At 36.3% G+C, this 26641-nt stretch overlaps 1 protein-coding gene across 2 annotated transcripts in view; it reads left to right on the forward strand.

The window, feature by feature from the left end:
* The first annotated feature begins 685 nt into the window (after positions 1–685).
* The window catches only part of STAU2 (staufen double-stranded RNA binding protein 2), a 447924-nt gene continuing 421968 nt past the window's right edge, over positions 686–26641 (forward strand). For both annotated transcript variants that reach the window (XM_031946251.1, XM_031946252.1), the window contains exon 1: positions 686–813. The gene's annotated coding sequence lies outside the window, so the exon portion shown is untranslated. The remainder of the gene's footprint in view (positions 814–26641) is intronic.

The following is a 26641-nucleotide window of genomic DNA, read 5'->3' on the forward strand; positions in this document are numbered from 1 at the left end:
GGGGGGGGGGGGGGGGGGGGGGGGGGGGGGGGGGGGGGGGGGTGAACGTTCCTTCCCCCTCCTGTCGGATCTGGGAGGTGGGGAGGACGATGAGGCCGGCGGCCGGGGGGGTTACGCCGACGCTTTCGCCCAGGGTACGCGCAGATTTGAGACGGGGGCAGATGCAAGAGCCCGGGGAACAAAGGGTCGCGAGTGGCTGCAGGGACAGGGGCGGGAGCCGCAGCTTCGCCGATGCAGAGGCAGGGTCTCGCAGGCGGCTCCGATTCGGCGGCGCTAGAGCAGCCACGGAGACCCGGGCAGCGCGGGAGCCCGCAGGTTGGGGATTCTGCGGCGACCGCCAGGCGGCGCGAGAAATCCCGCGAACAATGCCCGAGGCCCCCCACCGCCCTGACCCTCGGCCGCCCCAGCCATCCGGAATGGACCATTTGAGTCCGAAGGAAAGGGGGGCGGGGGGGGGGGGAGCTTGAGCGTGGCGCGCGCAGCCGCCCAGGCCCGCCGCGTTCTACGGCATTCGTCTCGCCGGCGAGGGGCCAGGCTCGCGCGCTGGTGGATGGGGGAGGGGGGGTAGGCGGTTGGGCCGGGAGGGGGCGCGCGGTTGGGAGGGTGGCGCGGGCCCGGGCGGGAGAGAGAAGGGAGGGAGGAAGAGAGGGAGGGAAGGAGGGAGGGAGGGAGGGAGGAAGAAGGGAAGGAGGAGGAAGGGGGGCAGGGAAAGCGGGAGTGGTTGAAGCCGGCGGCGGCGGCGGCCGAGCTGGGTCAGTTCTCTTTAGTGTTTGCCAATGTTGGAGGTGTTTCCAAACTATCTCCGGGAAGAAGGTAAATTCTCCCTCCCCGCCCCCCCCCGGGGAAGCATCCGGAACCACCCCCGACCTCGCCACCAGCCCCAGCCGGTCGGGAGGCAGAGGGCGCTGGGGAGTCGCCGCCGAGCGGCGGGGGTGGGGCGCGAGGCTCGCCTGGAGCGCAGCCCTGTCCCAGCCCCCCCCGCCCCCCATTCCGGAGCGGGCGTGGGGGGGTGTGTGTGTGAGAGTGGGTGCGCACGGTGGGGGAGGGGCGAGGGTACGCGCGTGCGGCGGGGTGTGCCTGCGGGTGCGAGTGTGTGTGTGTGTGTGTGTGTATGTATGTGTGCGCTGCGGGGCGGGGTGTTCTGAGTGCCTACGGAACCGGGAGCGACCAGCCGGGGTGGGGTGTTCGTACGCTGTGGGGAGAGATGCCCGGCTGGAGCCGAATGAATGGGCGCGGAAGGGGAGGAGGGGAATCGGGACAGGTGTCTCGAAGGGGGAGGGATGGAGAAGGCAAGTGAGGAGGGGACCCAGGGCTGGGGAGCTGGCCCCCCAGGTCTTGGGGGAGGGGCACCAGGCTGAGTGAGATAACGCATTTAAAGCGCTGACTAGGGGCTGGGAATTTGAGTAGCCCGAGTGTGTTTGTGTGGGGGGTGTAGAGGGGCAGGGAAGGGAGAGTAGGTGGAGACCAGACCTGACTGGGAGGCTTGAAAAAGGCAGGGGAATGAGGAGGAGATAGGGTAAAGGGGGAAGGGACCTCCTCGCAGGGGCTGGGGCCGGGCCAGGAAGAATGAAAACGAGGTGGGAAACAAGATTTCCTGTGAAGGGGGGAAGAATCGATTGGGTATTAGCAGGTGGAATTTGGGTCCAGGGGTGCCTGCTAACTTCATAGGGAAGAGAACAAGTTCTTAAATCGTAGAGGGAAGAAAAGAACGTGACAGTAGCAGTGCAATAGCAAGGAAGCCCTCGGTGATGTCTTTTCCCCCAATACCAGTGACCTTGCTGGGGCAATAGAAGAGTTAGGTAAGCTGACAAGGATCTGTTAGAGGATGAGCAGTTTTAGAGAAGGGAGTTAGTGGATCATCTCCAAAAGAGGTTAGAGGTGCGTTGAGAATTGCAGAATGAACTGGTGGTGGCAGCTGGAGAAACGTGAGTGAGAGAGGAACAAAGAATGACTTCCAGTTGGAGTAGGAGAGTTTAGTAAGGAGTTTTAGTCTTAGGAGTGGTCCCTCACATGGCAGAGGTTGGCTGGATCTTATTGCTTCCTTCAGTGATGATTGAAAACTTCATTATTCAATAATTGTGTTCAAAATGGAAGAAACTGAGCAGTTCTGCTGCTTCCCCATAGATTTGAAGAGAAGATGTATGTACCTGACCTGTTATTGGTGGGAGGAGTAACCTACTAGGAAAAAAAATATCCCATTACAATTTCAGATTTTTATACTCTTCCAATAAAGAACTGTGAATCCTAATTTTCAGTGTCAGTTTATTTATTAAATAAAAAAACATTTTGCATATTTCTGATATATTCATATCACTTTTGTTTTTTTATTTTGAATCAGGCCTGTATTTAATTTTTGAAGCAGTTCTCAAATGCTAAAACCCCTTTGTTTTTTTCTGTTATGGTTCACTTAGTTTACCACTGCTACATTTCACTAAGTCAAACTTAAATTATTTGCTTTTTAGTGATCATTAGCAGGAAATGGCCAATATTTCTCCACTGTTCTTGTTTTTATAAGAGCTAATAGTCTTAAACTCAAGGAAACTTTCAATATGATTCCAGTATGTACTTCATCATACACTTCAAATAGAATAGTTTTAGTATTAGTTGACACTAGTGTCAATCTTATCAGTTGAAGTTATTTTTCTTTTTATGAAAGTGAAATTAGCTGAAAATAATTTAGTGGTCTTATTTGTAGGTTTAGAATACCTGTATTTACTATAAATTTCAAGTGTTGATAGTTTTGGCTTAACATTCCTTAAACTAAGAATGATAGGAATTAAAAAAAAAAACACTAAAAACCATGATCCTTCCTTTATTTATAAATTAAAGTGAGATAGCATGGTTTATTTTAGTCTAATAAAAAAAAGAAAGTCTAGCCAGCTAGACTTTGTGGGCTTTCCTCGTACTCAGTACATATCTCCTTTTCTAGAAAAATCTAAGACTTTTAAGAGTAGAATGTTTAAGAATTAGAGAAGGGGCAGCTACTTGCTACAGTGGATAGAGTACCAGTCCTGAAGTCAGGAGGATCTGAATTCAAATGTGACGTCGGACACAACACTTCCTAGCTGTGTGAACTCTGGGCAAGTCACAATTGCCTCGGGGAAAAAAAAGTTAAGAGAACCTGGTCTTGTCCCTAATATTATTAGCAGGATAGGTAGGTCACTAAATCCTTTTGAACTTCAATTCCCCCTTTGTAAAATGAGGAAGTTGAACTAGGAGTTTTAAGGACCTTTTCCATGATTTATAATTGTTTCTGTCGCTAAGGTTTTAATTCAGTTAAAATAGATGTCTGAGGAAAAAAAAATGAAATGGCAATCCTAAATAACAGGAAATCATCAAATTAGATTTCCCTTTGAAGTTTATTCAGATGTATGAAGTCTACAAGTCATATGCAGACTGGTGTTACTCTTTCCATACATCCTGAATGCAACTCTCGGTAAAATGCTAGATAAAATATAAGACTTATATTCTTATATAAATAGTGAATTTATCTAGGTTAAGTTTTCACATCTTTAAAATTATACACAGCCAACTTGTTATTTAAATGTAATCAAGCCTTGCAATTTTTTAGCCTAGTGAAAGGTGTATGTAGTTGAAGGGCAGCTAGGAGGCTCACTAGATAGTAGTACCAAGACCTGTAGTCAGGAAGTTGGTTCACTCTGTTAGTACAGGGCTTCATAATCTGGTACTAAGGGAGGATTGTGAAATCATTTTAATAACAATTGTACTTTGATTGTGAAAGGGATGCTAATATAATTTTGGGAATGTTAGTGGCAATTTTAGAAGATTTTTCAATACAATGAAAGGTTTCAATACATGGAGATTGAAATTAGGTAGATAACTAGTCTTCACTTTGTAGTATTTTTTTTTCTAAGGAAGAGTAGTTTAACTTTTTTCTTGTAGCTGATTGTTTTATCAATGGATAGTAGTCATGTTCTTGGAGTCATTTCTAACAAGTTGGAGAAAAGATACAAACCTTAGGTTAGGGGATTTTCCTAAACCTCAACTTCCCTATAGTTAGGAATCATAAGTACAATTCCCTATTATGTATCATGTACACACACATACACACACATATGCCTCTCTGTGTATGCATATATGTACATACAAATATACATATGTACAAGGCCATCCCTGATGCATACTGACTGTGTGACTGAGCAAATCATTTAATCTCAATTCTCTGGAGACAGCAGAGACTATAAGTTGCTGATCAGGTGTCTATCTGTATTGGTATAGGTTTCCTCACTGGGAATTCCCTACACTGATAAAATCATAGGCTCTATGTGTATGTGTATATAAAATATATACATGTATATTTCATATATATTTTACATATGAATATATGTGTGAATATGCATATACATACTGCAGTATGGTAAGTGGATAGATGACCTTGGAATCATGAAGAGCTGGATTCAATTCTGTGTTTGATGCATACAATGTACTGACTTTGTGACCCTCGTATACATCATTTAATATCTTAAGTGTCCTTGGCAAATTGTAGCACAGGTTCCTATCTGCATTGATGGTGTTTGCTCACTGTGAACTTTATATTGAAGAATAAGACACACATATGTGAATGCATACATACATATATAAAGCAAGGTTATGGTAATAGGTTTTTCTTTGTACCTCAGGGTTGGGAGGATCAAATGATGAATGTAAATATGCTTTATAAATGTCAGCTGTTATTCAATGAATGCTTAATGTGATATTTATTGATTGATTAATAACCCAAAGCTGTGAAAAGAACTATACCTTAAAAGGTAGGGTACATAAATCATAGTAAACCTTTTTTAAAGGAGCAATCAATCAACAAATAAACATTTATTATATATTATATACCAGGTATTGTGCTAAGTAATTTAGTTGTGGCAACAAATGTGAAGCAGTCCTTGCTTTTTAGTTGTTTACATTCTAAGTTGGGGAGACATGTACCTATATAGGCATGTACATAAACTGAAATATACCCAACATATACAATGTATGCTTTTACCTACAAATATATATATGCCTATATAGATACTTGTACACATGTGTGCACATATAATTACATATATAATATGTACAAAATGTATAGTAAAATATAAAGTATTTTTGTGAGGGAGTACAATAACGGCTGGGGGACTGGAAAAGACTTCTAGAAAGTGTTGATTCAGCTTAATGTTAAAGCAAACTCCAGATTCACAGAGGGAAGAGTACATTCCAGGCAGGGGGACATTGTATAGGAAGGTGTGGAGAGGGGAGATGGAGCATGCTTTTGTGGAACAGTAAATAAGCCAGTATATCTTAATATAGAGTTATGGAGAGCAGTTATGTGTAAGAAAACTGGAAAGAATCAAGTTGTGAAGAGATATACATGCCACATGAAGATTAAGAAGATAGAAACAAGAGTTGGCAGTGGATGTCAAAATTTATAGAATACGTCATGAATTTGTGTGAGACTGGAACTGAGAAATGTCCCAGTGTTGTGAAGCTGAGTGCAAGATAATACTGACCCTGACAGTAATTGGAGAGTTTGGGGAAGGGGTTGGGAAGAAGAAATAATAAGTTATGTATTGGATTTGTTGAATTTGAGGTGCCTACAAGATATTAAATTTGAAATATTCAATAGGCAGATTGTGAGGCAGGACTAGAGTGAAGGAAAGAAACTAGGGATATATATTTAGATACCCATGGGAACTGATAAGATCACCCAGTGAGAGTATAGAAGTCAAACCTTGGTATACACCCTGAATTAGTGGATATAAAAGTGATCATTTTTATTTCTACTTTCAAGTTTCTTTTAATCAAATATATCTTTATATATGTATATATTCATGCATATATTCAAATATATGTATGTAGCCTTGCATATATATATATATATTCAAAATTCAAAATTGTTGAATTTTTATACCTTATACTTTTATACCTTAACATTTATATATAAATTTTTATACACCTGCATTTGATATATTTATATATCTTCATATATATATTTGTATATGCACCATGTACCAGGCATATTGTGTGTGTGTGTGTGTGTGTGTGTGTGTGTGTGTGTGTGTGTGTGTATGTGTATAAGGTATATATTTACTTATTTGCTGAACTTTTACAAATGGTGATGTTCCAGCTTCGTTGTAATATGAATTTTTTTGTGATCAGTTAGTCTAGCTCCCTCATTTTACAAAAGGGAGTACCTGAGACCTAGGGAGGCCTACAGCTGATGAGAAACAGCGTATTTGACAGATTTACATGTAAGAGAGCTGTAGTGCTATAGTAGTAATAGTACTGGACTTAAATTCAAGAAAATCTAGGTCCTCTTCTGCTTTTTTCTAGTGAAAAGTTGTGTGACGATGGTCAAATCACTTCATCATTTTTTTTTTTTTTAATCTTTGAAATAGGGATAAAAGTACTTGTACTACTTAACTAACTGATAAGTTATTATGAAGTTCAAATGAGATTGTTCATGTAAATAACATGTCAAATTTTAAAATGTGATAACAAATGCCAATTTTCATTGACTTTAAATTGGAAATCTCAAGCAGAATTATGGTAACAGATGAAAAATTTATAACTTCCAAATAAAATAGACAATGAAACCTAAAGAAAATAAACAAAGAGAAACTTGTGATGCTTTTGACTACTCCATGATGCTGCATGCTTTCTCCTCTAGCTTCTGATAGCTCTTTTCTGGTTTTCCTGTTTTTTTGTTTTGTTTTTTCTTTTTTTTCTGACTCCTTTTTAGCCTCCTCTGTCAATTCAGCATCTCTCTTCTGGTTCTGCTTCTAAAATATAGGCTTATTCTGAGTATGCTCCCCCCTCCCCCCTTTTCTATATTCTCTTGGTAATTTCATCAGCTCCTCTAGGTTCGATTATCATCTGCACTCAAATGATACCAAGTCTGCCTAAATCCAGCCCAGAGGCACAGAGTTAAGTGATAATTCCAAGATCATGCAATTAGTGCTATAAGTGGCAGGAGAATGTCTGGAGTTGATGGTATAGGCACTGAAATAAGGATAAATTGAGAGGTTCATTCCAAAGTTGAGGGTTCTATGGATTTTGTGTTATTTTTAACACTAAGATATTAAATTGAGATATAACTGGCTAGCTTTGTTAATATGCTCAGAATTCATATACTTGAAAATTATTTTAAGAAGGTAGTATTAAAGATAGATGAGATTTATTTTGTTGACAAAAGAAATCACCTCTTTTGGAATGCTGTACAGGGCTTCTTTCCTGCTATATTATATGATGGAGTATAATCCCTGAATATCAAGCAGTCATATATTGTAGGTCTTGGTATTTCTCCAAAAGCCTTTTCTAAACAGGACATTGTATTGTAAAGACATGTTAAAGAAGATATTTTCGATTTTTCTTTCTTATGACTGCAGATATAGGTAAGAATGCATTTTTATTATTTCCCTTTTCCTCATTTGAGTAAATAAAGATTTAGATGGTACAAGAACTGCCACTAAAGTAAGAAAGGCCTACATCCTTTAATGATGATAATACATTAATGGGAAGAAGACATTTTAATAGGCCTCTTAATGATTTTTGTATTAGAATCATCTAATGACTGCTTTATAGCAATCTTTCCCACATGAAATCCTTCTAACAAAAGATGTTCTTTTTTATTCTAATAAGAATTTTAAAAAAATCTCTTTATTACTGAAGTCATGATTTTGTCAAAGATAATGTTAACCAAGTATACTTGGAGGATTTTGGATATTGATTTGCACCTAGCTTTTTGCATATTTATTGTAGCCCTCAAAAGTTATGATTGAATTAGAGCTGTAATTCCTGTTGCTATTGAGAACATGTAAGACTCACCATCAGCGTTGTTTTTCTGAGATTATAGCCAAACATCTTTATGTGTAGCAGTTATAGTATTGATTACCTAGATGCAACAGGGAGAATTTATTTCTTCATTTGCTGTTGGTTGAAACAAATCACAAATTACAACTTTATTTCTTTTATTCTTAGCAGCTTTGAAAATTGGAATTTGGATTAGGCTTAAAGGGGTTTCACTAACTGGATAAACTTTTAAATGAGTTTCTGGAATTGCTTAGCAGAGATGAGAGATGAAGGTCTCCCATTGTAACTAACAATATTTCTTCATTTAATTTATTGCTGTTTTTTAAATTGGCATAAGTGAGCTATATCAAAAAATGGGGGATAGTGTAGTTAAATATTAGATGCTAGCAATCATTAAATATTAAGTTCTGCGAGAAGCCTTATACAGGAGGTGGTATTTGGCCTGAGTTTTGAAGAACAGTAGAGGTTATAAAAGACAGAATAGGAAGGAGTGAATTCCAGGCATTAAAAATAAACCGTGTAAAGGTATGAGATGGGAAATGGGTTATGCAGAACACAAAGAAGGCCCGTTTGTCTAGATAGTAGACTTCATGGATGGTAGTAATTATAAGTAAAATTTTGCCTTTAGATGTTGAATTCAGTGCATTGAATTCTTTATAGAAGACTGGATGCTCCACAGTTTTCACATTTAATATTTTTCTATAGGATCAAATATTCTTTGTATTTATAGATACACTCATACATGCATTCATGCACATAACACACACATACATATATTTGATTCTACCTTACTTTTGGTGGAATTGAATGCTATTTTCTTAGAGATGGATGAGCTATCCTTCTGATACAACCCTGTGAAGTTCTTTTTTTTCATTTAGCAGCTTCTGAATTTCTCCATCATTTTCATCAAACCAGTCTTGATGTTTGCAAGTGTTCTGACCCAGATGAGCAAGTGCAGTGCTGTACAGCAAATCTCTGAAAGCTGCCCAGTCCTTTTCTGCTCCATTGTTGCCAACTGTGTGTTGATTCATCTTACTCTCCAAATTGGCAACAAACTGTTCCCTCTCAGAGAAGCACTCTAATCTATTGACATCAATTCTTCTAATAGTCTTTTTGCTGTGGGGCTGCCATTTTTGTGGAATGTGAATATTCAGCTTGGAGAGGATAATTATGATCAGCCCAGTACTCTGCACTACACATTGCCTTGGTCATTCTCATATCCTGTCTCTTCTTACAATCACATAGTCTATTAAATGTCAGTTTTTGCTGTGAGGGTTTTGCTCAAATGTCAAATATATGCTTGCCAAAAAGATTATTTTATGGTGAAATCACACAGGACAGTGCTCACAAGGTAGTCAGAAAAAAGATGATACAAGGACACTCTCAAAGTATCTCTTAAGGACTTTAGAATTGATTGTATACATGGGAGACACTGGCACAGGACCATCCAGCATAGTGTGCCCTCATTAGAGGCGCTTTGTTCTATAAGCAGAGCAGAATTGAATAATTCCAAAGGAAACACAAAATATGCAAAATTAGAAAAGCTATCCTAAATGTTCATATGGACTATTTGTGTCCAACTGTGGCAGACTATATATATGTATGTATGTGTATACATATATATGTGTGTGTGTATGTGTGTGTGTGTGTGTGTGTGTGTATGTGTGGTTGTCATTTTTCTAAGATCAGTCAATAAACATTTGTTAAAGCAGCTATTATGTTCCAGGCACTGTGCTAAGTGCTGAAGACACAAAAACAGGGAAAAGACAATTCCTGACTTTAAGAAACTCACAATCTAATGGGGAAAGCAACAAGCAAACAAATTATATATAAATAATTTATATAAGGGATAAGTAAGAAATAAAAGGAAGGCACTAGAATTAAGAGAGATTGAGAAAAACTTCTTTTAGAAGTCTCTTTTTAGAAGATGGCATCTTGGTTAGGAATTAAAAGAAACCAAGGAAGTCAGTAAATAAAGATGAAGAGGGAGAATATTCTCAGCATGGAAGAAAGTCAGAAAAAATACCCAATGCAGAGAAATGGAGTGTCTAGCTCATGGAAGACCCAGGAGACCAGTGTCACTGAAATGAAGAGTAACATATTAGAAAGTAACTTATGTGATGATCAGTTTGATGAAGATGGTTCTTTTCAATGAGATGATTCAGACTAGTTTCAATGGTCTTGTGATGGAGAAAGCCATCCTCACCCAGAGAGAGAATTGTAGGGACTGGGTAAGGATCACTGCACAGTATTTTTACCTTTTTAATTGTTGTTTGCTTGCATTTTGTTTTTGTTTTTTTTTCCTCATTTCCCCCTTTTTTTGTCTGATTTTTCTTGTGCACCATGATAATTATGGGAATATGTATAGAAAATTTGCACATATTTAACATACTGGATTACTTGACATCAAGTGGAGGGAGTTGGAGGGAAAGGAAGGAAAAAAAAATTGGGAACATAAGGTTTTGCCAAGATAAATGTTGAAAATTATCTTTGTATCTGTTTTGAAAATAAAAAGCTTTAATTAAAAAAGAAAGTTATAAGAAGACTGGAATGGTGGGAGGAAGCTAGATTCTGAAGGACTTTGAATGTCAAAAAGATTTGGTATTGATTCTGGTGATGACAGGAAACCACTGTAGATTATTGAAGAAGGGGTTGACATGGTTGGACCTGTGACTTAGGAAAAACACTTCAGTGGCTAAATGGAGTATGAATTTTTGTGAAGAGAGACTTGTAATATACCTGGTTTGACATGATGAGAAGGGAATATATTTAAAAGATGTTGTAAAGGTGAAAATGATAGATCTTGGTTACAGATTGGACATGAGTATGGGAAGTGAGAGATGCTGAGGATTTGAAGATGACTCTTAAGTGGTTAGTCTGAGGGACTGGAGAATGCTATTACCCTCCACAGTAATAGGAAAAGTAGTAGGTGGGTGGGTGGTTGGAGTCTCAGGGATAAGATAATGAATTCTGTTTTGGATTTGTTGGATTGAATTTAAATTATCCATTAGACATCCAGTTTAAGATGTCTAAAAGGCAGTTGGAGATGTGTAATTGGATGCCAGTAGAGAGATTAGGACAGTTTAGGGAGTTCTAAGAATTGTCAGCACAGAGATAATTAAATCCAAGGGGGCTAGTAAATTCATTGAATGAAGTAATATGGAGGAAGAAACAAAAAGGGCCAAGGACAGAATCCTTTGGGAAACCTACAGTTGGAGGGCATGATCAGGCTGATGACTTTAAAAAAGAAAATTTGGAACGAGTGATCAAATAGATTAGAGGAGAACCAGGAGAGAATAGTCCTGAAAATTTAAAGACAAGAAAGTATCAGGGACAGATAATCAACTGTATCAAAGACTGCATAGGGATTAAGCAACATGAGAGAATTAAGGACAGGCCATTTGTGATTTGGCAATTAAGAAATTATTGGTAACTTTGGAAAGAACAATTTTAGGGGAATGAGAATGCAAACTGGATTGTAAGAGGTTAAAAAGAAAGTAAGAAGTAAGAAAAGAGAGAAAGTGTAGAGACTTATTGACCTTTCGAAGAATTTAGCCACAAGGAGCAGAAGATATATAGGATTAATTGTGGAGATAAAAGCATTAAGTGAAGGTTTGTTTTTTGTTTTTGTTTTTTTAAGAAAGGGAAGACATGGGCATGTTTCTATAGTTACTAAGGAAAGAGCCACTAGACATGGAGAGATTGAAATTAAGTGATAGAGTGAGAATGGCAAAGAAGGCAATCTGTTGGAGATGGAATGGAATGGATTGAGCTGATAGAGTTAGTTTTAGTGAAGAGTATGGCCACCTTATGTGAGACAAGAGTGAATGAAGGAGATAGTGGCAAAAGGCTTATGAATGGTAGGTGAAGGAAAGGGGAAAAGAGTGAGTTCATAGTGAATGTCCTCAATTTATTGTGCAAAATACGAGGCCAGGATATCTACTGACATGGGGGAAGGGCAGCTTTTCAAGTTTTGAGGAATGATGAAAAGGTTTGGAAGAGCTGAAGTGGGAAAGTGGAAATAGTGATTTGATGAGGGAGCTAGAGTAAGATTGCTCAGCACTAGCAACAGTCCTGTTGAGATTGTATAACATACACTTGTATCCAATCAGAATGATTGCATTATTTTTTTCTATTAAAAAAAATAGTACCTATGTAGGAGTAAAGGTGGCTATTGATAGGAGTGATCCAAAGTTGCTTGGCATGGTACAATTGGTGATATGTGGAGGATTCTGAGAAGATAATAGAGTAGGTCGGTAAATTTAAAGTTCTCTAGATTTCTCCCACAAATACACATTTGTATCTCAGAATGAACATAGACTGGTGAAAAATCAGGAAACTTGGAGCAGAACAGGGTTCTCCTGGTACAACTTTGGAAGACCTGAAGAAGACCCCCAACAGGAGATTAACCCAGGTGAAGCGCCCACCCTCGGACTAGCTCTGTTGAAACAACCAGTAGAGACCCCTGGGGCTAGCTGAGTTTGGCTGGAGCCTCAGGAGGAGATTTTCACCTTCTGGAAAGTTGGTAGAGTCAGGATTTGTATCTGGGAAGACTGAGTGAATTTCAGAAATAAGGGGAAAAAAACAATTATGCTGGATCTACAATTAGAATTGTACAGGATTTATGAGCAGCCACAATAAAAGACTGCAGGTCCTGTAATCATATCTACCAACAATCAAAAGAATTAGACCTGAGGCCAAAAATATCATATCCAGCAAAATTACCTATAATATTGAATGTAAAAAAATGGACATTCAATGAACTCACAGGTTTTCAGGACTTTCTATCAACTAAGCCAGAATTTAATAGAAAATTTAACATAAGAGCCACTATCAAAGATCAGTTTCAAGGAACTTAACATGAACAAATTGTCTATCTTTTAAAAAAAAAATATGGAAATATATACCATATGTTTAAGATTGATAACAATAGAGTAGCTCAAAAGAAAAATTGGGGCAGTTAAGGTAAAAATAGTAATTATGTTATACAAATGAGGTACACAGGAATGATAGACACAGAGGCATTAAAGGGGGGAGGAAGGCTCATAGTTCTAAAAAACCTACTCACATTGGGAATGGGTTAAATAGACAACATTATATATATATATAGATATACATATATATATATATAGTACATATATATATGATATATATATATCATCCAAATATATATATATTTGGATGATAATTTACAGGTATTGAGAATCATTGGTACTTGGAGCTCAACTCATAAAGATGAGTACTTTTAGTTAATAATAACTGACCAACATATGTGTGTGTGTGTATATATATATATATATATATATATATATATATACCATAAAAGGTATAGGACCCTCCAAAATCTATGAAGAAACATGGGGGCAGGGATGAATGGGGAAGCAAAGAGTGGGGGAAGAAGACAAGGGAAGGATCCTTGGGGGGGAGGGTAAATAATAGCAAGACAAGTTAAGGAGCAGAATTAAAGCAAAATGAGCAGGAATAGGAAAGTTGGGTGTGTAGGGGAGATGGCGTGTGTGTATGTATGTGTATATATATCTAGATGTATACATAAATATAATCTTAACTATTGCTTGGGTAGGGGATGAAGAAGAAAAAAGATAAAAGTAAAAAAGATGCACAGCAGAGGACAAAAGAACAATTTATAAGGAAGTAAAGAAAAGATTTTAAAAAATAGTATATACTAGGAGTGAAAGTGTGATCAGAAGTTAAGACTTACCATGGCACAATTGGTGAAATGTTACAGAGGCCAGGGACTTAATTCAAGAAGATATTGTAAATTGAATTGGTTTCCTGAGGAGTCAAGATGGAGAAAATAAGAGAGAGTCGCTAGTGCAGGGAAGATGACCTTGGAGAGGATTGAAAGATCAAGGAACTGGATGGAGGTCACAATATAGGAGAATAGGATTTGGTAAGGAAAACAGAGGAAGGAAAACCAACAGATTATGGTATAATAATTGTGGTATAATTGTAGGTAATGGCAAGATATAACCATTTTTTATGTGTGACTGACATGAGGTGGAAAAGTCTGTCATGGGCAGTGTGTTTGAGTCAATATTCATGTTGAAGTTCCCTAATATGAGGGCAGGAGTAGAAGAGAGGAGTGTCAGTGGAGAAACATTTTGAACCATGTACCAAATTCATTGAAATGAGAAGGAAAGTACCTGGAAGTTTAAAGACAATGGCTACCAAGATTTTGTTGGGGGGTAGAGATGAATAGCACTAATCTCAAGGAAAGAAAGGTTACTACTGAATGAGACAGATAGGGAGAGAACCTGGCAGTGGCAATGGGGAGCAAGGAAGATTCCAATTCCCCTGCCTCAGAGCTAAAAGATGAAAGGAATGGGAGAAGAAAAGATTTAGGATGAAGGGAAATGTGCTGCCAACAGAATAGGCATTCCAAAGGACACTGTGGAAAGGTGTATTTGATTAGAACTTTGGAATGGGAGGGTTGAGGAGGTTGAGAATAAAATGTTTGGATTGTGAAATATGGGGAATGAGTTTGGATGATAATTTACAGGGATTGAGAATCATTGGTACTTGGAGCTCAACTCATAAAGATGAGTACTTTTAGTTAATAATAACTGACCAATAGTCACATATTAGGCATTTCAATATAGCTTTTAAAAATATAGCTATAATAATCGCCACTGATTTGCAGGAAAGTATTTAAAGTGGGATTCTGACCCCAGCATTATGATTGATTTCAGTTCTTTTGGATTTATTTTGAGTTATTAATAAAATTTAAAAAAATACATGACTAGTGTATTTGAAATGTAATTGGAAAGGGAATGTTATAGGCTTGATATTCATATCTGCCTAGATGTTATCATTACATACTTATGATTCTTAATATAGTTTTGGTAAAATACCATTTTCTGATTCACTAATAATATTCTTGCCATTTAAACTATAGACATTCAATGTGATTTCTGTTGTCAGAGCAACTCTGTTCAAATCTTACCTCTATGACATTGGTGAAATCACCTGAGCCTTAGTTTCCTCATCTGTAAAATGGGGATAATAACAGCACCTACTTCCCAGGGTAGTTGTAAGGATCAAGTGATAAGAATGCTTAGTACAGTGCCTGGCGCATAAGTAAGCATTATGTAAATGGTAGCTATTTTTATTATTATAAGTAATAAAGAGCTAGAAGGGATCTCAATGATCCTATGATTTTATTTCTTTTTGTTTGTTAACATCTGATTATTAGTATAGGATTATATACTTTGTATTAATTGGATTAAATTAGATAATTGTAAAACAGTATAGTGCCTAACCTATACTAGCACTAAATAAATGCTTATTGCTTTCCTTTCTCTTCTCTATGCCTTTAGTGCCTTCTCATTGCCAACTACAAATACAAACTTATTTAACCACTCACTGTATGTGACTCTCCATTATATAGCTCTAGGCTACCTTTTTGGCTTTATTAAATTCTACTTCTCTCCACATAGGAAATAATCCAGATAATTGAGGTTACTAGCTATTTCAAGATCTTGTTCTGTCTTCTCCTGCTTATGTGTATCCATGCCTACAGTGGATTCTTTCCACATCGTTTGTTGAAATAAATTCAATTTAATAACCATTTATTAAGTGACTACTATGTTTAAGGCATTATGCTAGTTGCTAGGGTTACAGAGGTAGACATGACATAGGCCCTGTTCTCAAGGAACTTACAAGCTAATGGAGAAGGAACCAAAGACACAATTTGTGTAAAGGAAAATGAGGGGGATATGCAAAGCAGAGGTCTATGAAAGGTGCTTCAAGAAATCTGGAAAGGAAAAGATCATTTTTATCCAGAATGGGGCAAAGAGATGCAAGAGAAACTTTCATGACAGGGTGGGGAAGTCCATTTCAGGGAAAGAAGGCAGCATAAACAAAGGCATAGAGACCAGAAATTTCATGTATAGAAGTGGGATGGAGAGAAATTCAATTTATTTATGTTAAATCTAAGTTTATTCTGAAGTTTTTATACTAAATATGGTTTTTCATCTGTGTTCAGACTTTTTTTTTTCTCTGATAAGCTTGTCTGCTGCTATATACCAGCCACTGTTGCTAAGTACTAGGTGTATGAGCACAAAGTTTTTATTCATAAGGAACTTACATTCTAATGAAGGCAACTAGAATTTATAAGAATAAATGTAGCATAAATATAAAGTTAGCAATGTATTATAACTATCAGTTATCACTATCTTCCATTCATCCACACACAAAGAGAAAAAAAAATCTTTCCCATTTTAAAAAATTAAATATCTTTTTTTTTTTTTAATCAACAGAAATCATCTTCATCCTTCCCTCATGCCCAAAAGAAAAACAAAATCTGTCACAAACCTGCATAGTCAAGCAAGATATAACTGGCTATATTTAAGAGGATAGGCATTTTCAAATTGATGATACTCCTCCCTTCCTCCAATAATTCCATGCTTTGACACTTCAAAAAGAGTTACAAATATTTTTGATTGTCCTTAGAGTTTGTTTTATCTAGGACTAATCCCTTCCATAATCTAATCTCTCTCTAAATCTTCCTCTCCCCCCCCCCCCCCCCCCTTCTCCTCCTATTTTGTGTGTATTTCTGTACCCAGCTGTGTGAGTTCCTCACTCCTTTAACCACTTCCGATGAAAGTGAGGTTCGTGTTAGCTATTTCCCCTTTTTAACCCTCCTCTCAGACTTTTTTTGTTCAGATTTTTGCTTATATATCGTGATCATATGAGATAATTATCTATAACCTTTCTTTCCCTTCCCCGCCAATGCATTTCCTTTTCCCTTTATTTAAATCCTTCTTTAAGACCATCATAACATAACAGAACTCCCAAGCTTTCTGTTTTGATCAGACTCCTGATTTTGATAGGGTTCAGAAGAGACATAGCCATCATTTCCTCTTATAGATTCTCAGCAGTTTATCCTTGTTTAATCCCTTATGATTAGTCCTTTGTGCTTATCTTTTTATATTTCTCTTCTCTCTGCTATTTGAATGTCAAAGTTTCTCCACAACTGTGGTCTTTTCTTCAGGCATTCTTGGAAGTTCTCTTTCATTAAAAGTCCATTCTATCCCCCCCTCCCTCCCAATATCCCACCCCTGCTTTTTAATATTATACTCAATTTTGTTGGGTAAGTTATTCTTGGCTGTAAATCTATTTCCTTTGCCTCCTGGAATACTCTATTCCAAGTTTTCCACTCCTTTGCAGTTGCTATTAAATTTATGTGATTTTGACTGTTGCTCCTCAGTACTTTCTTGTGGTCTGCTTGCAGTATTTTTTTTTTTTAAATACCTTGGAAGCTCTAGATTTTTGCTAAAAAAATTCCTGAAAAATATTAAATTTAATTTTAAAAATGGAGACATCTTATATCTTTTGACTATTTGTTGGAGAATGACTGATGTTCTTATATATTAGTATCAATACTTTTTATTTCTGGGATTGCAAACCTTTATCAGAGAAACTTGCTGGGGGTTTTTTCAAGGAATTTCCCCTCATCTAATTATAACTGCATTGATTTTGTTTGTACACAAACTATAATTTTATATAATCAGAATTGTTCGTTTGTCTCATGTGATCTCTATTCTTTATTTAGTCAAGAACTCTCCACTATCTATAATAATGTAAGGCATTTCTTTACTTCCCTGGTATAATTTGTTTATACTATGACATTTTATATCTAGATCTTATATTCATTTGGAGCTAAAAAAAAAAAAAAAAAAAAAAATTGAGGCCATTCACACAGAAACCCCCCTCCATATCCCTTTTGGGTTTGATGTATTTTTATACCAAATTCTGTGTGTGTGTGTGTGTGTGTGTGTGTGTGTGTGTATGTGTGTTCTTTGGTTATATGATAATGAGGTTCAGGAGATATCTACCTAGCTCTTTCACTTTCCCTTTCATATCTGTGTACTCTTTTTCTATTGTGTTCTGTTTATTTGAGATAGTATTTTCCTCTTCATTTTTTTTCTAGTGGATGTCCTTTTCTTTTGTGTCTTAAAATTCACTGTTACTTTCTATATTAGGATTTTGATTGTAAACACTTTGTTATCATTCATTACTTAGGTCAAATATATTTATCCTCTTTTTTTTCATAATCCCGTTATTTGCTTTTCTAAATTTCTACTTAGTTCTAGTCTTTTTAATCATGAATTTTTGAAACTTTTTTGTTTCCCTTTCTAATCCCATTTATATTCAGTTTTTCAGTTGGTCTTTCTTGGTTGTGATTTTTTTTTTAATTGGTTTTAATTTTTTCCTTTTGGAATATTGGAATATTATATTTCAAAATTCTAATGTCATGGTCATTATATAGCTTGTATGACCCTGAATGTGGCTCCTTTATACTTGAATTTTTTGCCTTTGGCTGCTTGCCATATATATATATATATATATATATATATATATTTTTTTTTTTTTTTTTTTTTTTTTTTTTTTTTTTTGACTTAGAAGCCCTGGATTTTGGTTGTGACATTGTTGGAGTTTCATATGGTGATTGATTTGCGGATTCTTTAAATTTTCATTTGGCCCTTTTGTTCTACTGGATCAGGACTGTTTTTTTAAACCTGATACAATGTCCAAGTTTTTTGGAGAGGCTATGATTTTCTGGCAATTTAATTATTTAAAAATTCTCTTATATTTCCAGGCCAATTGTTTTTGATAGCAAATACTTTGCACTTTTGATTTTGTTCTTATTTCTTGTCTTGTCTGTTGGCTTCATTCTAATTTTCAGACATTCCAGTCTCAGTACAATTTGTTACTTGAAATCTCAATGATAGACATTAATTGTTTGTCTATCCTGAAAGATAATGAACTTTTGATGTATCATTCTAGACAACAAGTCTTAGTAAGAGTTGAAATGTTTCAATCTGTTATGATATCCTAGTTTTTTATTAGGATGTGATTTTCAGGTAATTTGATGATTATTTTTTCTTTAGAATGATTTCCAGGTCAGTTGCTTTTAATAGCAGATACTTTGCATAGTTTTTAACTTATATAATCTGCTTAGATCATTATGTCTATGCTTTCTAGGAATAATCTCTCTGTATTTTCTAGTCCTTAACTGCCATCCTAAACTTCCAGATTTAATGAGTGAATTCATGTTATTTACCTATTTATTTATTTACATATATCTGGTTGAATTCTTGTGAACATCATCCATAGAGGACCTTTTACTTCTCTTTTTAGATCTTTAGCCACTTTTGGTCACATTTGTCAAATGCCTATTATCTACCTTTATTATCGTTTAGTGAAGTGACATCTTGTTTCAAAAGTATTTTTGTAGATTTTTGAGTTGCTTATAATTTGCTCTTAGAATATATATTCATTTTCTTCCTTTTTTTTTTTGGTGAAAAAACATTAAATTTTCTATAGTTTCCTTAGTATGGTAGAATGTGCTTTGTTAATATTGTAAAAGACTTATCATATAGTTAAGTGTTTTCAATGTATTCTTCCCACTGAGCTTTGATTTCTGGATGCCATTAAGTCATACTTATAAGCCATATAAGCCATACTTATGTATAGGATATTCATATAAATTCCTCTACCATATAAGCATGTAATTTACATAACATGTTCAGTCATAGTAGCTTCAGTAGTTGTTCAGTTGTTTTTCAGTTATGTTCAACTTATTAAGACCCCATTTGGGGTTTTCAAAACCCCAAGGCTTGTCAAAGATCCCAAGGAATGCTATACCACCATTTACTTCTCCAATTCATTTTACAAATGAGGAACTGAAGCAAATAGGATTGATTGAGTGCCTTGTCCAGGATTATACAGTGGTAAGTGTCTGAGGTCAGATTTGAATTCAGGAATATGAGTATTCCTGATTCCAAGCCCAGTACTCTATATAATGCTCCATTTAGATAGTTTCTAGCTTTAAATCTGCCAAAGGTATATTTTCTTTTTGCTCTTGTTCTTCCCCTTCCTCCTGATTGGAGATACAAGACAAATACCCAAGTTAAAAATGAAATGATAAATAACAATATAAAATAATAACACAAGGCATATCATAGGATCAGAGATTTAAAACTGGAAGGGAACTTAAGAAGCTTGTAGTACAATTACCCCATTTCACTGTTGAGCTACCTAGTTATGGATTCAGAAAGAATTCAGAGGAGGGAAAGTGTCTAAAGAAGGTTTTATGAAAGAGTTAATACTTGAGGTATGCTTTTGAGAAGGAATGAGATCTTAATAAATGTAGAGGACATTTCTGGCAGGGGAAATGACATGTTAAGTCACAGGGCAAAGATTCAGTCAGCCAACAAACATTTATTAAGTACCCACTTTGTGACAAGCACTTTTTTAAGACTCAGGATACAAAGAAAGGTAAATGACAGCCTCTGCTCCTAAGGGGCTCTCACAGGCTAATAATGGGGGAGACAACATGCAAATAACTGTGCAAACAAGATACATGCAGGATAAAATGGAAATAATGAACAGGGGAAAAGCACTAAAATTAGGGATAAGGAAAGGCTTCCCATAAAGATAGGATTTTTAGTAGGACTTGAAAGAAATCAAGGAAGCGAGGAGGCAGAGATGCAGAAGGAGAGCATTCCAGTGTGGTACAGCCACAATGTAAAATGCCCAGAGTTGGGTAATGGAGTATCTTGATCAAGGATAGCAAGGCGGCCAGTATCATTAAATACTAAGTATATGTATGTATGGTGATGATGGTGATAGGGAAAGTACAAGATAGAAAACTGGAAATGTTAAGGGGGACAGATTATGAAGGATTTTAAAAGCTAAACAGAAGTTTTTATTTTGATCTTGGAGGTGAAAGGAAGCCACTGGAATTTATTGAATTGGGGGTTTTATGAGGGGAGATTATTATATAGCTGCATTAATATGGTCAGATCAATTTGATAGCTGAGTGGAGAATATATTGCAGTGGGAAGAGATTTGAAGCAGAGACCAACTCCAGGAGCAAGGTGATGAGGGTTTACACGAGGCTAGTGATAGTATCAGAGGAGGGAAGTCAATATATACAACAAATGCTGCAAAGACAAATTTTTTTTAAATTTTATTTTTTTATTATAACTTTTTATTGATAGAACCCATGCCAGGGTAATTTTTTTACAACATTATCCCTTGCACTCACTTCTGTTCAGATTTTTCCCTCCCACCCTCCACCCCTTCCCCTAGATGGCAAGCAGTCCTATATATGTTGAATATGTCCTAGTATATCCTAGATACAATGTATGTGTGCAGATCCAAAGTTTTCTTGTTGCACAGGGAGAATTGGATTCAGAAGGTAGAAATAACCCGGGAAGAAAAACAAAAATGCAAACAGTTTACATTCATTTCCCAGTGTTTTTTTCTTTGGGTGTAGCTGCTTCTGTCCATCATTGATCAATTGAAACTGAATTAGGTCTCTTTGTCAAAGAAATCCACTTCCATCAGATTACATCTTCATACAGTATCGTTGTTGACGTGTATAATGATCTCTTGGTTCTGCTCATTTCACTCAGCATCAGTTCATGTAATTCTCTCCAAGCTTCTCTGTATTCATCTTGCTGGTCATTTCTTACAGAACAATAATATTCCATAACATTCATATACCACAATTTACCCAACCATTCTCCAATTGATGGGCATCCACTCAGTTTTCAGCTTCTAGCCACTACAAACAGGGCTGCCACAAACATTTTGGCACATACTGGTCCCTTTCCCTTCTTTAGTATCTCCTTGGGGTATAAGCCCAGTAGTAACACTGCTGGGTTAAAGGGTATGCACAGTTTGATAATTTTTTGGGCATAATTCCAGATTGCTCTCCAAAATGGTTGGATTCGTTCACAACTCCACCAACAATGCATCAGAGTCCCAGTTTTTCCGCATCACCTCCAACATTCGTCATTATTTTTTCCTGTCATCTTAGTCAATCTGACAGGTGTGTAGTGGTATCTCAGAGTTGTCTTAATTTGCATTTCTTGCAAAGACAAAATTGACAAGCCTTGGCAACAGAGACTTGGGGGTGGGGTGAGAAGTTGAGGATGACACTTTGGTTTGAAATTTGGGTGACTTGTGGGGATGGTGATGTCCTTTATAGTAATAGGGAAGTTTGGAAAGGGAAGAGATTTTAGGGGGAAAATATAATTCAGTGGATAGGATCTAAATAGTGAGAAGCCTTCAAATCTAATGCCCTGTTTTTTTATTTTTTTTTTATTTAATAGCCTTTTATTTACAGGATATATGCATGGGTAACTTTACATCATTAACAATTGCCAAACCTCTTGTTCCAATTTTTCACCTCTTACCCCCCACCCCCTCCCCCAGATTAATGCCCTGTTTGTTAAATAATGTTAGTGTTGTAGTAGTGGGGTATTTTGATAGTAGTAGATTTAGAACTATATGTTTCTGATTTATGTTATTCTATAATGCCAACTTTCCCTACAGAAACATGATGTATTTAGTGAGTAGATCAGTCTGGCCAGAATAGTTAAGAGTTCATGAAAAGAAGCAAAAGTAGATCAATTTGGAGAATTTGGTTGGGGCCAGATTTTGAAGGGCTAAGAATAATATATAAGGATTTGGAATTCATACTATTTGTAGGTTTTGCGAAGACAAAGAAGATTTCTGGGCAAGAGATATGACTTATGCAAGAGTGTTTGGGATGATGAGAGAGGAGAGGTTCTGAGACATGGTTAGAAAATAATTGCTAATCTGGAATTATGCCCAAAAAGTTATCAAACTGTGCATACCCTTTGATCCAGCAGTGTTTCTACTGGGCTTATACCCCAAAGAGATACTAAAGAAGGGAAAGGGACCAGTATGTGCCAAAATGTTTGTGGCAGCCCTGTTTGTAGTGGCTAGAAGCTGAAAACTGAGTGGATGCCCATCAATTGGAGAATGGTTGGGTAAATTGTGGTATATGAATGTTATGGAATATTATTGTTCTGTAAGAAATGACCAGCAAGATGAATACAGAGAAGCTTGGAGAGAATTACATGAACTGATGCTGAGTGAAATGAGCAGAACCAAGAGATCATTATACACGTCAACAACGATACTGTATGAAGATGTAATCTGATGGAAGTGGATTTCTTTGACAAAGAGACCTAATTCAGTTTCAATTGATCAATGATGGACAGAAGCAGCTACACCCAAAGAAAAAAACACTGGGAAATGAATGTATACTGTTTGTATTTTTGTTTTTCTTCCCGGGTTATTTCTACCTTCTGAATCCAATTCTCCCTGTGCAACAAGAAAACTGTTTGGATCTGCACACATACATTGTATCTAGGATATACTAGGACATATTCAACATATATAGGACTGCTTGCCATCTAGGGGAGGGGGTAGAGGGTGGGAGGGAAAAATCTGAACAGAAGTGAGTGCAAGGGATAATGTTGTAAAAAAAAAAAAAATTATCCTGGCATGGATTCTGTCAATAAAAAATTACTATAATAAAAAAAAAAAAGAAAAAAAAGGAAAATAATTGCTATAACCTTAGTATGTCATGGTGAATTCATTTATTAGATTGATGAAATGGGAAGAGAAGTTAAAGTTAGATGGGAAAGAAATAACAAACACATATCAAGAAGACTTGGTAAGTGATAAGATATTGGGGGAAACATGAAAGGGTGAAATAGTAAAGTAGAAAAAGTATTGTACTATGTTCTTCTGATCCCTTTTCTGCCCTTTAATAATTGTGGTATCTTGGATGAACTTAACTTCTCAAAAATCTCTCTCCTTTCTACTTCTTTTTTAAACAATAGTTCTTAAATTTTTTGGTCCCAGGATCCTTTGATACTCTTAAAAATAATTGAAAACTTATTCCCACCCTTCCCCACAACCTCATGGTAGAGCTTTTACTTATTTATTTAAATATTATTAATTTCATTTTATTCAAATTATTTAATTTAGATAAATTAATTTACATAAATTCTAATTAATAAAATAAAATTTAATAGATTGTTGTTAAATATTATTTAAATATCAGTGTTGATATTTGTCACATTAGAAATTAAAATATTGTTATGATAACAGTTTTGACCTAATGGGCCTTCTGGAAAAGTGGATCCCTCAGGATCCTTTAGATTTGTTTTCACCTTCCTGAAGGATCAAAATCAGTCCTCAGAAACTCATACTTCCTTAGTACCTCATGCCCTTTGGATCTTTTTTCCCCCTGTGATTAGAGAAAGTGAAATCTGGATATCAGAGATCCTTTCTTTAAAAAGAGGGACCTGGACAAATATCTCATCATTTTGTAACTGTTTGTTCTATTGGACTTCACTGTTTCTCAAAATTTATCTTCTTGCAAGATTAAATCAATCATGAAACTCACACTCCCTCTTGGATCCCACCTTTCTAGGACTGGAGAGAATAGAGTGGGTATTTATTACAGAGCTCCTTCCAGATTATTTAAGGTCCCCTCCTGACCTTGGACAGATAATTCATAAATTTCCACTTGGCAGTATTTCATCATCACTTTCCCCACTTTTCAGCTTCTTTTTATGTGATGTCTTCCCTAGATTCTGAGTTTCTTTAAGGCAGGGATTATCTTTGGCCTTTCTTTATACTTCTGAGGCTTTCTTTATACTTATGCCTAGTACTTAGGAGGTACTTAATATATATTTATTAACTGACTAACAATGATGTAATTATAGAGATAGGGAAAAGTTAGGAGGGAGAGCTAGAATTACAGGAAAGAAAATAAGTGTACATTGAGACATGTTGAGCTTGAGGGGGATGACTTCTAAATTTTCAGTTGGTTGTTTTGGAGAATAGACAAGATTAAAGAGAGAGATTTAGGAGTTATTCTCATAGAGAGATTCTAGAACTCAACCCTTAAATGGAGCCACTACAAAGTCAAAATGAAAGAGAAAATAGGGTGTTTCATGAAATAATCTATATCCTCCAAAGGAAAGAATATATTTTCTGTCTAAAGAGATATCATAAAATGCTCCCATCCAACACTGTCTTACAACAAAAATTCTAAACTTAGATGATATTAACATGGATTTTGTTTAAATTGTAATTTTAAAGTTCATTCTTATTTAACATAAGCTTACCGTGCATGTATTTTTAACAATTTAGAGACAGAGTGTTTGACTTCCAGAAAGTGGAGATTACATATATTTACAAATGTATTTGGGGGATTGTGTTGCCATTTTTCTCATTGTTCTAAGTCATGTGACTCAGTTGGCAGATTATACATTTTCTCTTATCCTTATGCCCTCACAGTCTTTCTAAAAGGAATTATATGCAACAAATAAAGTGATTTCAGATATCTCTGTGATCTAGGAGAGAGATTGGTAAATTCTGATTTATTTAAAAATGTAAAAATCATTTTTATCTTTGGGACCATACAAAAAGCTGCAATTTGCCTAAAGGCCTGTTTGCTGAATCCTGGTCTAGGACACTAAGAATCCAAATGTGGTAACAGTTCAGTAAATTAACAACAAAGTAGACTACTTGCTAGTCTCTAAAGTGCTTATTCAGCATTCTCCTATTCCCTATGACTTTTTGGCAGTTAGGCCATACAAACCAACCTATTCTTGCAGCAGAAATAATTTCTCCTTCTGTGGTTCTCTTTTATATACGTGGTTGCCATGGTAGAGTTTTGCTATTACCATGTACATTTGACAATTGGTTTAGATTGGTTTTAGATTTAGATCTACTTATAAACGTATCCATTGAGATTTCTAGAACATTGTGCTCAAAAAAATTTCACTTTCTTTTTCCTAGTTCCTTTTATTTTTTCTTTTTCAGGTCCTCTTTATTATACTTCTAAGAACTTTAAAAAAAATAGATATACTACCTTCTTTCCATTCTAATCTACCTTTCTTACTAGTTTTTTTTTTTTTTTTTTTTTTTTTTAATTTAATAGCCTTTTATTTACCGGATATATGCATGGGTAACTTTACAGCATTAACAATTGCCAAACCTCTTGTTCCAATTTTTCACCTCTTACCCCCCATCCCTCCCCCCAGATGGCAGGATGACCAGTAGATGTTAAGTACATTAAAATATAAATTAGATATACAATAAGTATACATGACCAAAACGTTATTTTGCTGTCTTAATAGTTTTTGTACATAGAGCTGATTGTATTCCTCACCTTCTCTGAAATCTTCAGTATATAGAAAATTGTTTACACTGTATACAGAAAATTCCTTTGCCTAACAGTGAAGGCCCTCCATACTCTTCTTTTCCAGATCTATTTTATATTATTTCTACTCATGTATTCCCTATTTATTAAAAGTCGACAATATCTTGTTCCTTGAACACATCCAGATCTTTCCCGTCTGTAATTTTGCTCATTTTATTTCCTTTGCTTGGAAATAATAAACTTTCTTCCCCTCTTGTCAGTTGAATTACTACATATTTTTTAAAGACAATCTTAGAAGCCTCCTTCTTTGATATTTCTTGTCAGTAACAACCTTGTATGTTGTACCACTAGACTTTGTACTTTCTGTGGTACTCATGTATATTGCATTATGTATTATAATGATCTATATATCTATAGCCAAATATATTATTTCTCTTCTAGACTTTAAACTTCATAAGTGCAGGGACTCTAAAACTTTGTACTTTCTTTTGTTCCTGATACAGTGCTCTACACACAGTAGGTAGTTATATGTTTGTTGTTGGGTGTGAGAAGACAAGGATATGAAATGATGAGAGTGAGAAGAACCAACTATCCTGTAAACCATTTGTAAAGAAACCCTCTGATTACTTTTCAAACATATTCCTATCTTGCCTTCTTTAGTCCTGATTTTATTCCTAATTAGAGGATTTATGAATGTATAAAGGTGCAAAAATCAGTTATAGAATTTTAGAAACTAGTCTTACTGGACCTGAAAGAAGTCTCTGACAACTGATTGGATGACTATCCTTTGCAGTAGCATTGGCTCATCTA

This window comes from Sarcophilus harrisii, chromosome 1, assembly GCF_902635505.1.
Source record: "Sarcophilus harrisii chromosome 1, mSarHar1.11, whole genome shotgun sequence".
Taxonomy (NCBI): Eukaryota; Metazoa; Chordata; class Mammalia; order Dasyuromorphia; family Dasyuridae; genus Sarcophilus; species Sarcophilus harrisii.